Source organism: Heliangelus exortis, chromosome 19 (genome assembly GCF_036169615.1).
Source record: "Heliangelus exortis chromosome 19, bHelExo1.hap1, whole genome shotgun sequence".
Taxonomy (NCBI): Eukaryota; Metazoa; Chordata; class Aves; order Apodiformes; family Trochilidae; genus Heliangelus; species Heliangelus exortis.
In genome coordinates this window covers 6,944,029-6,960,861 of record NC_092440.1, presented here as the reverse complement: position 1 = coordinate 6,960,861, position 16,833 = coordinate 6,944,029, and positions in this window count along the sequence as shown.

Sequence of the window (16,833 nt, the reverse complement as noted above, 5' to 3'; positions counted from 1 at the left end):
GGAATTACCTGAACCAAAGGCACGGGATTTCTCAAAGGGCAGTGTTCATGTAAGAAGGTAATGAATGGGCTGAAATCCTTCTTTACATGGTAGCAGCCCACGCTTGCAGTGCTGACTGCACCATCTTCAACCCTTCAGCAGCCTAGCTGGAATCACGTCTAACTTCTTCAGGAAGGGATGTGGGGCCCCAAGGCCTTTTCTTGGAGACAAAGAGACACCCACAGAGTGAATCAGGCCCTGCAAAGTGAGAGCTTGTCAGGCTGGGAAGGTACATGTTGAGAATCCAGGCTGCATGTGTCATTTCCTCTTGTTTGAATAAAGTGAATGCCAGTTACTGATGTTAACCTAATCTTTCTGTGCTAAGCCATCAAGTCAGCCTTCTGGAGGCACTACATGGATCCCAGTCGCCAACACACTGAGGTAGGAGTGCCCATGCTCCTTAGAAGCATGCTGATGGCCTAGGGGGTCCCGTTGTGCCCTGCATGTCCATCTGCTGGGCTCCAGCATTGCTCACCCACAAAACCATCAGGCTTTGGACGTGGTTTGCTTCAGGGAAGGGGCTTCTCTCCAGGCTGCTGCAAAGTGTGACACTGATAATACGGAGTGTGTTGGACCCAAGGGGAAACCAGATCATGGAGAAGGTTCCTATGTCGCTTCTGTCTGCGTGCAGCCTTTCAATGGGAGTGGTGCAGTGCAATGAGGCAAAGGGCAGAAGGGTGTGCAATAGAAACAAGGGTGTACAAAACTGGTAACCAGCGTGAAAGCTCATAGCAAGGACCAAAGTACAAGGCTGAGATAGTCACGCTGCATATGTTCAAAATGTAGTACATAGGACACCCACATAATCTATTCATGAACTCAGAGCTTGACACCTCTTGCCTGCTTGTGCAATTCCAATTAAATTTGGGTGCATTAATCTCTCTGTTCTTAATAGAAACTCGCTTGCTCTCTCTCACCTCCATTTTCTGCCAGCTGCAGATAAAACACCCAGTCAGCCCTCTGCTTATTTGATCCTAAGGTGAAGCGATCAAACACGCTTGAAGCCTCACTGAAGGATCACACAGAATGAGAAAGTGGGCTTCAAGGCAGATTAGTGGAATCACTTCCATTACAGCTCCAAGCACAGACATATGCTGTCTGGGCAAGTTTCTTTTACAGGCCCAACTTCCCTGCCTTTTCCTTCAGTTTTGCTGTGGTGTCAATGTCCCTTTCCCTAGGCGTTCAGGATCAAACCCCACACTTTGGAAGCATGGCAGCCTTGAAAGGGCTGATGTTGCAGTCTACCACGAGCTTCTTTTATTTCAGCAGAGCTGCTCCATCCAGATGTAGATGTCACTACACATATGGTCCAACATGCATCCTCTCTGTGTTGCCTTGAGCTGACAGAGTGTGATTCCCGGCTGTGTGGCAGCAGAGTCTTACAGTCAGGACTCCTACAGTCCTGAGGAACCAAGATTCTGCTTACTCTTTCCATGCTTTTTTTTTTATAAACAATAGGTGGTAATTTTTACCAATTAAGTGTGTGGGGAAGCAGGGAGTTTGGATCAGATACACACAGTAGCTGCCACAGCATGACTACGCGGCACAGAGAGGCTGCGAGCGCTTAAGTAAGATGGAATTATCATAGCAGAAGATGAGTTCAGATATCAAAATGCACTGTTCCACTTCCAACAGCTCCCCACCAGGAAATCTCCACCCATCCCTGCAGTTAAGATGTGTATCTGTCTTGCAGTGTTAATTGTGCTGGCCTGCTGCTTTGCCATGGTTTATGTAGGCAGTCCAACATAATGAACCTGGACAGTAAGGGCATTCCAGGGCTGAGGTGGATGGTCCAAAAAATGAATAAATGTAAGTCATGTTGTTCTGCTGAACCTGTGGTTTAAAGCTTCTAATTGCTAACTTTCATCTTTTACCAGCATAAATAATAAATGTGACATGTTCCCCATTTTCCATCACCACCACATTATTAAAGCAATAAAACAATTTCAAAGGTGTGGTTATCATAAGCTAATGGCACCTCTAGGGGATTAGTAGCACCCCAGGAGACTTCTTAGTCTTAAAAAACCCAATACCCCCTGTCAGCCTCCATTAGATCAGTTGTGTGAGAGTGTGTGCACAGGGCTCCTGCTCGTGCTATGCCACTCGGCATGCAGGACAAGTGAAGTGACACAACTGCGGGCATAATTAGGTCAGGAGATGCTTCCAGGCAGACAATTAAATAAAAGAGAGGAACCCTGCAATCACGTGCAGCTCAGATTATGTATACATGCAGGTAACCCAGCTGCCTACAAGCCAGCTGCAGCTTTTTTTCAAAGCAAAGGGAGAGTCTCCCCTCTTACAGGAAGAAGTGGGGAGCAAGTGCTGCCATGCAGAGCACTGTAATGTGAATTCAAAGAGCTCTCCTTGCTGCACACCTAAGAGCATCTCCTCAAGATCAGGTTGGCTGGGAGAAAGTAGGTGACTTTGAGAGAGCCATTTGCCTGCCTGGAAGCATCATCACTTCATGGGGGTTTGCAAACCTGCGCTGACAGCAAAGCTGCCAGTGAAGAGGAGGCTTCTGCCTGCCACACCAGGCGACTTTGGGAGCACTCCCTACAAACAACTGCTTTGTGGATATTCCTCCCTTACCTCTTCCTCCCCACAGTCTCTGTAATCTTGGTGTGACATCATTAGGAATTAGGTTTGTTTTAGTATCTGCTGGGGCGTTAAGACCAAGCTATTTAGCACATCAAAACAACGGTATTAGCAAACAGACCTTCATTTAAGGTAATTATGCACCAAGGAGACTGCCTTATCTTTCATCTCCTGTTTATTTTGCTAACAGTCACCCAGATTCTTTAAGTAATACCTTCCCTGCTATCAGTTATCAAAGCAATGATGGGTGAAAGACAGCTGAATGCACTAAGCTCTAACACAGCAAAAGCCTCACAGGTGGGAGGAGGAGGAGGGAGAGAGGAATAAGGGTGAGAGGTGGGGGCTGTCTGACTCTGCTTTTGTCTCTGGTCAGTAATGCTAAGCTGGGAGGCCTGATCCTACAGGGAGCTTTGCACAGCCTGGAGCAGAGATGGGATCTGAAGGACATGTGCTGCACTCCATCAGGCTATAGAGGCTTCAGGTGAGCAGAGGCATTTGCTAATTGCTGTTGCAAATGATCACAGTGAAATTTCAACTCCCCCTGTGCCCACACTTTGCTCTCATCCTCGGGAAAGATAAAGGGGGCAAGGGTGGGAGGATGTAGAGAATGGGTGTAAGCCAGAGCACAGGGGCCTCAAAGATCAGTATCAGGCTAAGCCAGGGCTTTAGATACACGATTCCAGCCTCCCCCATATGCAAGGGGCATTCAAACTCTCAGTCAGCTGAAGGCAGTAGTGTGACCACTGCCTGAGCCACACCTGCCAAAAGGGCACCCACAGACCTGAGTTGCTTGATCCCACACTCAGCTTTTAAGTAATAATGGGCAAATCAATCTTAGGAACGTTGAAAAGTCTCCTTCAAGCACAGAATGGTTTAGAGGCAGCAGAGGGGGGAAGAAGTGAGTGAGGTCACAATGATGGTGAAGCAATGGAGTGCTTGAGTTTGGTGAGAAGTATTGAAAACCAGAAAGTCTGGGTTGTGGTTACTGTGAGGATTTATTCAGCCAACAGGCTGGTTGTAGAGGTAAAAATCCTCTTCCTGTGACTCATCAGAAGGATACACTACCTGGGTCTCAAGTGCATTCAAAAGAAAAGGGTGATGAAATGCCTTGAGAGAACAAGGCCTTAGAGTAAATCATACTGCAGTACTCAACTGGCAAAGCTACCAGAAGAACATAAGTTGTAGGATTTGGCTCTTTGTTAAGAAAAGAGGGAAATGGAAGTAGCTCTCACTGTGAAAGCAATTCTGGAACTTGAAGTAGAAAATAATGCAAGTGTCCTGTGTAGCTCTCATTGCTTTACCAGCATGGAGCACAGCAAGTTAGCACTAAGCCTCCTTCCCCTCTCATTTCTTGGCCAAGTGAACCTGTACAGACCAGAAACAATTTTTTATCAGACACAAGATGCACCAGCCAGGTGCTCTGCAGTTCTGCCATCTGTCTGTCCATCAGTGTAAGCTTTCTCATATGCTTTAAAGAAAGTGTCCTTTAGTATTGTGGTAGCCCCAACTGCTGGCATAATCACAGCCTTCAGCTCTGCTATTTTTTCAAGACAGGTTGTATAGTATTTGATCTCATGGCATCAGAGTTAAAAAAAAAAAAAAGAGAAAGGCGTATTTGGATGAAATACAGGAATGCTGACAAGGGAATGCATGTTTTGGGGATGGAGAAAACTAAATTCTGTAAATTAATTTTTAAATTAATCCATTACCTCATTTCATTCTATTGTCATACATGATTGTTGCCAATGAGAATGTTTTATTCTTTCTATGGGCATATTTATAGTGTTTCCTCCATAAATTAAAGGATAAGAAGCATTTTCTGCCAGTTACAACTGAGCAACAGAAAACTGATATTATACAGACAGAAAATAGGGTGAAAATTATATTTCCAAATAATTTTCAGACCTGAATCAACAGTGATCTGGAAGACATTGTGAGCTTATGTTTACTAAAATAGAACAGATACTAGGAGAAAAGTCTTGTATCATTCAGAAGTTAATGCAACTGTGACTGATAAGCAGAACAATTGAGGGAGTTGTTTTGGTTTTATAGCTTTTTCATATGTGCCTGATGGAAACAGTAATTTAAATCCATTTAGATATTGGCACAATCATGCAGATTACAAAAGCATGAACTGTAAACAAAGGACTGCAAGGAGTGAATGCTCTGTGTTAGAGAGTGACATCCAGGAATGTGTAATTCTTTCATAGTCTAATACAAAGAGTAAATTGGGATACCAGAGCACTTTGCTGACTCCACTAAATGGGGAGATTTTGAAGGCACCTGGAGGAATAATACCAAAAAAGGACCTAGATAGACTAGACAGCAACAAAACACAGAGATTTAATGTGGAAAAACTGTAAGGAAATCTGTCTAGGGAAAACTAACCCAAAACACAGATGTTCTCCTGGAGAGAGAAATCTTGAAAGCAATCATGTTAAAGCAGACAAGGAATGACAGCAGAGTTAATGGTGAGTCCCCAGTGCAACAGGCAGCACAAATCAGGATGGGGCATTCACTTGTGTGCTCTGCCAGCCCACCCTTGGCCACTGCTGGCTCCTGCAGGGTGCTGCTGTAATCTCTCTTGCTCAGGAGATGCTAAATCTAGCAGTGAGAGAAAGGAGGAGGCTACAAAAGGGAGGAGGAACAATGGGGAGGCAACTCTAACAAGTACAACAGAATTATGACAAGTTTGGAGGAAATAACTCACACTACCGCTGGGGTAAGGTGTAAGATAGGAGATAAGGCCATCAATACTGAAAGTGAAACATTAAATGTTCCATCCCGTGGCACATTTAAAAACTAAACAGAAAACTAGAAACCTAGCAGCAGATCAGTTTTGTTATTGCAGCGTTCAGGGTGTCCTTCACCATTCATCTTAATTTCCTCTTAAAAACCTGCCTGTGGCTGACAGAAAAAACTCCATCCAAAGGCAACAACAGAAGAGGTTCTGCCTGTGACTTTTTCTTAAGAAAAACACTCTCTTTTTGAGAAACAGTCACTGGGTTAGGGGTAATTGGTAAAAAAACCCAGATACAAACTCTCAGAGACGTTACTCTATACTCAGAAAAGGAAATGTTAACCTTTTCTGGGCAGAAAGGCTGCAGAGGAGAGCCAAGGTTGGGATTTCCTGCTCGTGACTGGGCTGGAGCTTTCCTACCAGTGCTGCATGCAGAGCTGCAGGTGTGTGTGGCCTGAAAACAGCCTGGGCACAGATGCTACCCTGGCACATTTTGCTGCCTGCAGATGAGGTTTCCTTTCTCATATTGTCTCCCACAGATACTGTGGGTCCCAGCAATGAGCAGGTCAGGCTGGGTAGCAATGTTGCAGCCAGCATTAACCAGCCCTGCTGCTGCTAGCTGCAGCTTTTCTTTCCAGAGATGGATAAAATCCAACTTGGGAACAGAGGCAGTTTTTGGGAGGTGCAGGGCAATGACAGCCACCCAGGAACATTTCTTTCCACGTTTTGCCTACGAGACCGCCCGAGGTTTTATGGGGGTTATAGGGAGGGACGCAGAGGGGCGTGCAGAGATGCGGAGTGATGCCCAGGGGTACCCGCACCCCCAAGGCTGCCTTCGCACAGCTGCTGAAGACCCACATTGCCATCTAGTGCCAGAGGAGCACAAGGACAGCACAAGGCATCGCCTCCCCTCGCCGTGGCCGCCCAGCTCCGGCTTTGCTCGCCCGGGCTGAGCCGCGGTAGCCCCCGGGCAGATCTCGGGGTTCCTGCTGATTCCGGAGCCGGGAACTCCTTTCACGGAGGAAGCTTAGGGCGGGGAAATAAATCTCATGCTGTTCGGCCAAAACCAACCCACCAAGTCCTGTGCAACCTTGCCACGGATCAAAGAGGGTTTCAGAAACGTGCAAATCAATTTGCTTAAGCTAAGAACACCGGAGCTACCAGCGGGCTCATCCTGGAAAGGGTGCAACTAAAGTAAGGTTCAGCAATGCCTGAAGTATCTAATATTTATATACTGACACAGAGGTTTGCTTGCTGATACACCTCCTGCCTACTTGACCTCCACCGAGCTGCTGTGGTCCTGCTCAGCCCCAGGCACTGCTGGTGGGATGCAGACTCAGTGCCCTCAGGAGCAGCGAGATGCTGCAGAGGGCTTTGGTTAAGTACCCATAACCTGTGGCAGTTCTGGTGAGAACTGGGCTGTTAACCCTATTGTCCTGGCCGGGATCCAGCTGGGATGGCTCTGCCAGCTGTGGTTTGCCTAAAGGGAGGGGGGAAGGGAAAGCAGAAGTTTTCTTTGGCATCGTTTCATGCCAGGCACTTTTATATATACACACACAAAAAGCATGTACTAAATATTTTTCATGGGACTTCCCATCATAAGAGATGGAACTGTTAAGTGTTATTATTATGTGTGCTACAAGAATACCTAAAAGCCTCAGGTGAGACCAGGGCTTCACTGTGCTCAACAGGGTAGGCATGTTTAATAAAACTCAGTCTTGTCTGTGCAGAGTGGTGATCTGACTGGGATAGGACAGAGTGAGCAAGCACAGTGGTTTCTCCACATCAGAAAGCAGTTCAGTAGCTGACCCAAGTTTCAGCTTGCCAGCCAGTCTTTTCAGTTCAGTGTTGTACATGGTGGAGTTTGTTTATTTTTCAGACTGTGGTTATGCCCTTGTAACAAAGGGCTCCCAGAAAAACAAAAAAACTAAAGAATCCCAGTCCTTTCATGGTTTCCTGGGCTCATTGATAGAAGAGAGACCCTGTTCACTCACCTTCCAGTCTCATGCTCTGAGTGGAAACTTTGAGCACCACTTGGCAAAGGCTGAGAGAGCTGGCACACCCAGGTGGAAGGATTCATGAGATAATCCTGTGAACTGTACCAAGCTATTGATGAGAGAGTGCAGTTGTTGCACTTAGTACTAAGTGGCAATCTATGACCCACAAGAGCTCGTGGCTTTCTTGGGGTGTAGGTACAACTGAGCTTTGCCATAGCAAAGATGAGGTGCAAAGCAAGGTCAGCATGCAGCAGCTGGAGGAGGGAAAGCTTGAGGACAAGTGTCCTCCTTGCACATCTTGGTTTTCTGTCAAGAGACCTTTTAAAGAAAAAGCCACTCAGGAGCAATAACGTCCAATAACAAAAAAAAAAAAAAAAAACAAAAACCAACAATAGCAATCCTCAGCCCTCACTCAAGAATAAATTCTCTGAAGGTCACTCATCAGGAGATGAGGAGCAAACACACTGCTTTGGTAGCTGGAAGTTTGCACATGAGCAGAGAACTTGAAGAGCATTTCACCTACAGCCCCTTAAGTTGCTGCTGCCTGGTGAGACAGCATGCAGTGGATGAAACTCACTGTTCTGTGAGCAGAAAATGGAGGATAAACAAGAATAAATGTGGAGGTGAGAGAAATTTTAGAGATTTAGGCACTGTAACATCTTTCCACCCCCCCCAGTACCAATATTCCAATTAAATCTACTTGTTTTAGGCCTGCTGTGTCATAACAGATGCAGGATTTTCCTGGAAAGAGGCAAGGTTTTCTTTAAATATCTTAACTTTTCATGACACTTAGTCTCCTTTTCTGTACAAGGTTTTTAACACTGGCTCTTTGATGCAGATCAAGGACCAGCTTCTTCCTCAGTGTAATTCTGCCTTAACCCAAGCATTTACATTGGGGGTGAATTTTGCCTGTACAGTTTGTGATTCTCAGGCAGAGGCTTATTGACAAGCACTGTGCTGAAGATATTTACATCCAGCAATGCCCATAAGCCACTGAACATCTGTTCTCTTGTTAGCAGTTTCCTCAGCATTTGCCCTGTAGGCAATAATCTACAGAACAAGTTTCCCAGCACCTAAACTACTGTAGGATAATTCTTAAACTAAATGGAAAGCAAAGCCCAAGGCCCTGGGAATTCACTTTTTGTACAATAATCTTTTGTGTGCATACAGTGGAAACCAGAGGATTATGGAGTCAAATCACTCAGGTCAAGTGAGATTTGAGGGGGGTAGGAGAAGATGACAGAAGCACCAGTGGGAAGGTAGTGATCCCAGGGGAAGTAACGTGATGCTTGCAGATAAGCACGTTCTGCTGTCATGGTTTAATTTTAGACAGCAGTATTAAAATTTCTGAGCATTTCTGCACATCAACTCTCCCTTTACCACATAAGGTTCTTTTTTGTTATGTGGTTGGCTTTTTTTGGTTTTTTTTCTCCTGAGAGTATCCATGGATCTGTTGTTTTCCTGTGCCATGCCTCCATTTTCTTGCAATCTGAGAGTTTGTGTGTATAAATTTCCTTCCTTCATACAGCTCCCTGTTATTTTCCCCATTCTTGCATACTTAGCCAGGAATTTAAAAGATTCTCTAGGTAGCCAATGCAATTCATTTATCTGCCCTGGACATTTATCTGCTTAATGGAAAGAAGGAAATGGCACAAAGCAGCTCCACTTTCTGCTCTGCATTGGTGGTAGAAGCAAGAGTCTGAGTCTGCAGGTATTTGTACCATGAAAGTGCTGCAGGCTGGGAAATGCAGGGTTTTTTGCTTTTGGGGAGTGTTTTTATTGTGGGATTTGGGTTTGGGGTTTTCTTGGTTGGTTTTTTTTGGCTGCTTGTTTTTGGTTTGTTTTGGGGTTTTTTTTGGGTGGTGGTTATGGTTGTTCTTTTTGGTACAGCATTTTACCACTTCCAGGAGAAGAGTATATAAATCTGCTTGCATAGGAAGTCTTTGTGAGCATAATAAATGATTTTAATTATTAATTTATCCTATTTGATGCACCATGCCTTTACCCACTGACATACTATTTGTAGAGATGCTATGTCCTGTCTAAGTTTGCTCCAGACACAGGCTGTGTTACTTAAGAAGAGACAGGCACTTTGCTTCCCAGTCATCCTCTGCAAGAGAATAGAAACTTAAAGCCTCTCATAGGCAAAAGCAGAAAATACTTTGTTAGTATTTGTTTTGATTGTAGTCTAATAATGTATATTATTTTTCTAAGGAATTACACAATCTTGATTGCTGCAAAGCCACATACAGGTCAGGAAATTACAGAACTAAAGTTGTCCCAGGAATTGTAGTTCCTGCTTCTCCTGTGTGTTATGAAAGTCCTGAGCTGGGTGCCTACACACTGATTTTCCTAATACATTCGAGAGGTTGTGTTCTTGCTCTTTTTCCTTTGTGTCCCATTTTTAGTCAGTTTGTATGCTCCAAATGAGCAAAGACTGCACAATGGGCCAGGGAGGGAGGCAGGAGGGGTAATGTAAATCATTGTGGGGAGTAACCTTCAGTTTGGGCATCATATTTAAAAAGTGCAGTACAGATGTTATGGGTTGAGTGAGCTTGATCTGCCGGGACCTATATCCTGTCTTGGATGAGAGGGTTGGACTTCATCTATTGCAATGCTAATGTCTGACCATTTCCTCCCCCAAAGCCAGTCTCATTATTTCTCTTTGTAGCCCACACTTACCCTTTCTCCATTCCACACCACCCTGACCCCAGAGTTTCTGCTTTTCAAATATGTGCTTAAAATTTGCCTGCTATGTGATCATTTTATGAGGTGATATCATGAAGTATATGTTCCAGCTGTGTTAGTGACCCTGCCTATAAACCAAGGAGGTTGGCCAAGCATTCTCTTGCCCTCCCACTTAAATGTGACTCAAGACAAGAATATACAGTGATCCAGAGCACAAAAGCAAAGGGAAAATCCCAATTAGACCCTGGAAAAAGGAAACTCAAAGTGAAACTGACTTTTTATCTCTTTGTGTCTTCATGTTGACACTACATTAGGAAGGCTGACATGAGCTATCCCCAGAGGCCTAAATCCAATTTTGAATCAAATGTAAAAGACCAGCTTGTAAAGGCCAGGAATGAATTGGTTCTGCCAGAAGAAAAATTAGCACAGAAACAAGCTTATTTCCAGAGAATCTACTGAAATAACTATGTGATGGCTTAATAGGGATTGTCCTTGTCTGATTATTTTTTTTTTTAGACTTAGTGAAAGTTCAGGTTTTGAAATGACCCATCTCTACAAGGAACACATCCATCTCCAGATTTGCTGTGTGCAGCAATATGTAGTCAAGATTACCTCACCTAGCACTGAGATGGGCTGCTCTTTTTTAACACCAGTCTCTGAACAAATACTCACAAAAGTTAAGCAGACATGTGTCTGTCCTGCTTGCTCCCATTTACATCTGTAGGGAGCTGCAGAGATTTTGTGCTGCTTTGCTGTCATGGCTATTGCTTAGTGCCAAGTTCTCATGTTGCTGCAGTTCTAGGCCATTTGCTGTTGCAGGAGAAGATTTAGGTCAGTGGTTTTTCAGACTTTTTGATTTGTGGACCCCTAAAAAATTTTCCAGCAGTAGTGCAGACTCCTCTAGGAATTTCACATATGTAGATTGTTGTTTGGCACATACGAATTTGCTTTTTCTCAATCTCTTTTTTGCAGGCTCTTTAGAAGTTTTCCATGAGCTTGCCAGATTCTGCAGACCAAAAGCTGGAAATTATTGATTTAGGTGAGCTCTTGAAGCATTACTCTTTCATGTATATGTCTCTGTAAAGGAGGACAATGCCACAAAATGAGTAACATCAAGGCCAATGTTTTGGGGATATTGTGACTTTCAGTACTTTACAGTCTCAAAACTGAATGCTGGGTATTTAAGCAGCCAGGGTTCATACATGCAAAAATATATGGTGATGGTGAATCAACATCCACAGTGTCCCTCTGTCTCAGTGACTCTGGATGCTGAGCTGTAGGTGTTCCAACACACCCATAAATCAGAACTGGTTGCCTCCAGAGCTTCAGCTGTCAAATGATATATGCTTTTTGGCTTCTCTAGGACTAGCCCAGTAAGAGTCTACAATATTATTTCTTTAGATTGAGATCAGGCTTAGGAGGAAATGTGGGATAAAGTCCATGATAAATCAACTTTCCCCCTGCCATGCTTTATACACCATACCAGGAGAACTATTTATTGCTTCTTTAGAACCCATCAAACACACTCTCCTGGCTGAGAGACTGCTGTGAGGAAGCAACACCATCCTTACCACAGTAGCCTGAGCTCTTTGGACTTTCTAGCCCCACTATCTGTCCAACAGCAGAGTACTGCAGCTTCTCCCACTCACCATTTTGTTGTTACAGAACATTCCTACAACAGTGGAATGGAAGTCTGGGGAGAAAAAAGGCATATGGGAGTTGTCAGAAAATGTAACAAAGAGGTGATACAGACTGGCAATGTGGCTAGTCAGAGGTGAGCTCTGATTCCTAGAAGGGAATTTAAGATAATAAATTCTTATTATCAAAAAACAGTTTTGGAAATTATTCAAATAGCTTTTTCCTTGCTGCAGTAGAGAATGGTGAATCAAAGGAGGGAGGTGAGTAGGAAGTGATCTGAGTCAAAGCAGGGAAATGGCTAGGAAAAAAGAATGGGACAAGACATAAAATGAGAAAAACAGAGGAGAGAATAATGCAGTACTGGAGATGAAAAGCAAGGAGAACTTAGTTAAGAGTTTCAGCTGCATGGATAGAGAGAAAATATATCTTTGCTTTAGAGGAAGAAACTATAAATGTGGACATTTTTTGACCAGGATTGTTCCAGATTGAAGATGCCATCTGACTTGCATTTCCTGTTCCTCTCCTTGGCATCTGCTGTAAACCTACTGTTCTGTAGCCTGAGACTGATCTCAAGGTCATTGGTTTGATTCCACTCTTATCCCCCCTGCCAAGATGTTTATAGAGCTCGGTGTTCTTTATAATGAAAGTATAGTTCTCATCAGCAGATACTTCCAGATTTTCAATTTTCTTTTTGGCCTCCTAAGGCTTTAACACGAAACCTTCCATCTCACTGCCTATCAGAACTACTGCTCCTGAATTATGGCTTATTTCCTCTTAATATGCACAGCAGGGATTTTTAATAAATCAAATAAAAAATAAAAAGTGCTGTCCCATCCCGCATGGTTAATAGATCTTCCTCCCTGCCAATAATAAGCCAGAAAAGGTGTTATGGGACCTTTTGTTTTTTACTGGATGTAGAAGCTCTTCTCTTTCTCAGGAGTGTAAACCAGATAGTGTGCAAAGTCTGCATCTCCAAAGGCAATTCAAAATTATGTGTCTCTAGAATATGGCATTGAGAGGAAGCAAGGAACAAGACAAAATGTTCCACTAATCCCAGTGTCTAGTCTGAAGATGATGCAATTTAGGGTGTGCTATCATTTATAAAAACAATGACTAGACTTCTGGGTATGTACTGTAAGTGATACTTAATTCTTATCTACTTGTCTCTCATTCAGTGCCTAAACCAGTCAATTTACAGATCATTACACTATATTGTATGTAAAATAAAAATAGATCTCATTAAACATCTTGACTATATGTTGCATACCCTGCTCTCTAGCAGACAGTGATTTAAAGAGCTACCTCAACAGCCTGGGAGGAGGAACTGTACTTAGTTCATCGTTCCCACTTCCTTTGGTTTCTTCTTCTGCATCCAAGTTTCTTTTCTCCATATCCAGCTTGATAAGGGATTTGTCCCCTTTGTAGCAGGGACAGTATTTCCTGGGGTTGTTGTATATCAGACATACAGCTCACCACAGGGATTTTCAGCTGAGAGGGGATCTGCAAGCCAGAGTACCTGGATGAAGGAGCTGCTTCCCCCAGAGCTCCACCAAAGGGTCTATCCCATCCCCCAGAAGAACTGAAAACTTTCAGTGCCTGCTCTCCAGAGGGAAGGCTAAGAAAACCTTCCCTCTGGAGCCCACTGCTACAGCTCCCTGCATGGTCACAGAAATCACTCCCAGCATTCAAGGCTTTGGTTCATGAACTCAGTGCACTTCCACAGCAATTCAGTTTTGCCTCCTTGAGACAAGTGATCAAGTTTTCAGCTGATGCAAAGCTGCTTATCAGTGACTTCTGTGATGATATATGCAGATGAGAATCTGGTGACATGACTGTTTTGAATACCAAGCATCCCTTCTACAGTGTTAACTGGCAGCCCTCAATCTGATAGTGCCCTAATGATGGATTAATATAATATTTAGGATTCTTATTCACTATGACAATGTTCATGCTTACACAACATCATCGATTAATTATGTTGGTTTTCATTATTAGTATTGGTTTTGCTGCTAATCTCAAAGTAAAAAGAGCAAAACTGCATTTTGAAATGAGAGGACAAAGTAAGTATATATTAGAAATTTTGTTTTTTACTATGGGAGTCTTATAGGTTTTCTACTTAAATAATTATCCACCAGAGATATTACTGTCAAGCAGAAGATAACCAGGGACTCTTACAGGAATATTTCTAATGGGGTGGGTGGAGGATGGAGAATAGCTGGACAGTGTGACTGTTTCAACTGCTGTAAAGGTAAACGAAAATGAGCAGTGAAATGTGGAAAAGGTGATTGTATTACTTCTCAACAATTTTCTTTTTCTTTTGCTCCATTGTCTACAAGCAGTGATTAGAGTGATTTTTCTCATGTCATAAAGAGACCTCCCTAAGAGTAAAGTGGTTGCTTGTTTAGAGCAAGGTTTCTGTTTCAGGTGATGAATCTCTATTTTCTGAGCCAGTGAAACTTCTCCTCTGCTATAATGACATTTACAGACATCCTACTTGGGGCTGACATTCCCTGCAGACCTGTAGAAAACCTGATGACACTCCTGACTTTTCCTCAGCTTTTCTGCATCATTTTAGTTCTCGTGTCCAGGTTTCTGCCCTTATTTGTAAGTTGGTTGACACTACATACAGCTGTCACTGTGTTGTAATTTCTTCCTTTCAAAGGCTGAGATGGATGTATTTCTCCACTCAGCCACTCATAAAGCTCTTTTCCAAGGGATGTGTCCAATCTAAACTCGGCAGAGAATGTGTGTGACATTAACTGAAGGTCCAGTCAGCACTTTTTCTGGCTTCACAAGAGACTCAGAAGAGAACAGCTGAGAGATTTCACTCTAAACTCTGGTGCCTTTGGCTCAAGCTGGAGGGTTGCATCACTCACAAGCTAACATAAAATGTACAATATGGACAGTTGTTATGTCCCTGGTGTGGATCATTTATACATTTTTACTTTCCAGTGGTGTTAATTTGGCACCCCCTGGAGGAATGTGTTTGAAAACACTTAAAGGAAGGAAATATTTTTAAAATCCCCTTTGATGCAATCTGGTCTTTAACTAGACTGTAAATTTTTCCTATTATCTTTGGAGAGGGAGTCTTTGCAGAAATATTAATTTAATTTTTCTGTAGGCAGTTTTTCATCCTGAGATAATACATGCAGGTTTTTTTCTTCCTCAGACATGTCAATCTAAGACACTGGGGAAGTGCTGGAGAATTTCTCTAATATCACTAATTAAATCATCAAAAAAAAACCTGGAATGTTACCTGTGAATGGCAAGACAACACAGGAACTGCCATGCTAGTTTCCTCTAGATTAAAAGTTTGCCATACCCTAGCAGTGATCAGCAATGGATGTCTGAATAAACAGCAGAAGAAAAAGCACATAAATGATTCCTTTCCTGATCCCTTCTCATATGATGTCTCTGGGTGTCTTCCTTTCTCTACCCTAAAATATGGAAGAGATCTGTGGCTGGCTGCCTGACTCAGAAAGCTCTTTATGTTAATAGTGCATTCTCATTTACAGTGTGGTAGGAACATAGATTATCTGCAGGACTGGGCTATCAATATTTGGAAAAATGCTTGACTAAAAGGCTGCCCTTGCTATGTTTTCTTTTGCACTATGAAGTTGTTTTTCTTTACCCACAGACAAGCAGCCAGCAGTAGGAAACCACAGCTGAAGATGGCTGTATGATAACATTGGTCTTGCTGGCTTAGGAATGTCTTTAAATACTTTATTTTCAATGCAAAGCACATCAATGTTAGTTTAATCATGAAATATGTTTTCCATGCTGCATTTGCTAGATCTGTTGTTAGGAAGTTAATATTACTCTCACCAGAGGTGAAAAAAAACTTGGAGGGAAAATTAAACAGCATCTGTGCTGTTTATGTATTAAAGGGTGATGGAGAGCACCAGATATTAATACAATACAAATATATTTGAAACTTTACAGTAGGATTTCAGTAGTTGCCTTCAGGTACTTTTCAATGGGACAGATTTCTATGTTGTTCTTGATCAGGAAGTCCTAAATTTCTTTGCTTTTGCTAGAACCAGTATCAGAGGTGGCAGTTTCTGGCTTGTGTTCATCTATGCATCATGGAGAAACTGCCAGTAGGTGGAAAAAAAGAAAAAATATTTGGACCTTCTTTTTCTCCTCAATCTAATGTATGTGTATCTACAGAACTCGCAGGCTGAAAACTAATTCCACTTAGAATGACCTTGATTCTAGAAAGAAAGAAAAGGGAGAGGTATATTCCTAAAGAAACATGAACTGATGGAACAGATGGAAAAGACAGACTCTAGAACAAGATCCTACCCATTCTGCCCAGCTCAGAAGGGTGACAAGTACAAAATGGGTCTGTTGAGGGATGGCTCACTTTAAATGTGATATAAAACTACCCTGAGCTGGGAGGGAAGTGTTCATCAAAGTACACTGAGAGCAGTTACAGCAGTCTGCTGTTCAGCTGCACATAGCAGCAGATCAGTACATCTCTAATTATTATTTGGCTGGCTGGCTAAGCAGCGTAGCATTTAAAACCTAATTTGTTGTATAATTTAATTTTAATTGAGTCTCCTATCCACACAGGACTCGTTAAGCTAGCTGTATGTTTCACTTGCTGTCTTTTTACATGGATACTGTGGGAGAGCTGCAAGAGCTGAACCAATCATTTGCTTGTGCTGTGCTATCATCGAGGTGCAGTATTTCCTTGGTGTGATTGCAGGGAGATCTCTTGGCAGGAATATTTGGGAAGTATGTTTCCTCAGTGCCACAATATAACAAAACAACTTCCTCCCTCAGCTAATGCTCTGTTTTACTCAAAAGATTTGGTTGTTGGGCTTTTAGTCACATCTCCCATGTGCTGGTATTTTCCTCTGCCACTCAAAGATAACAATTACTTGTCACTGTGAGCAGTAGTAAAAATGAAGCACCATGACAATGTTTTTGAGTGACTGTAATCCACTGATTGTGAGTCCACTGATGTGCCTCTCTTCAAACATACAGAAGACAGTAGTCCTCAGTGGGGACAAAGGTGAAAGTAAGCAGGGTATTTTACAGAAAAATCCTTTTAGAAGAACGCAGTCAGACCTCAAAGAACCATTTCTGGTAGTATTATTACTAAGGGAAGAGTTACAGGCTATGATCAAT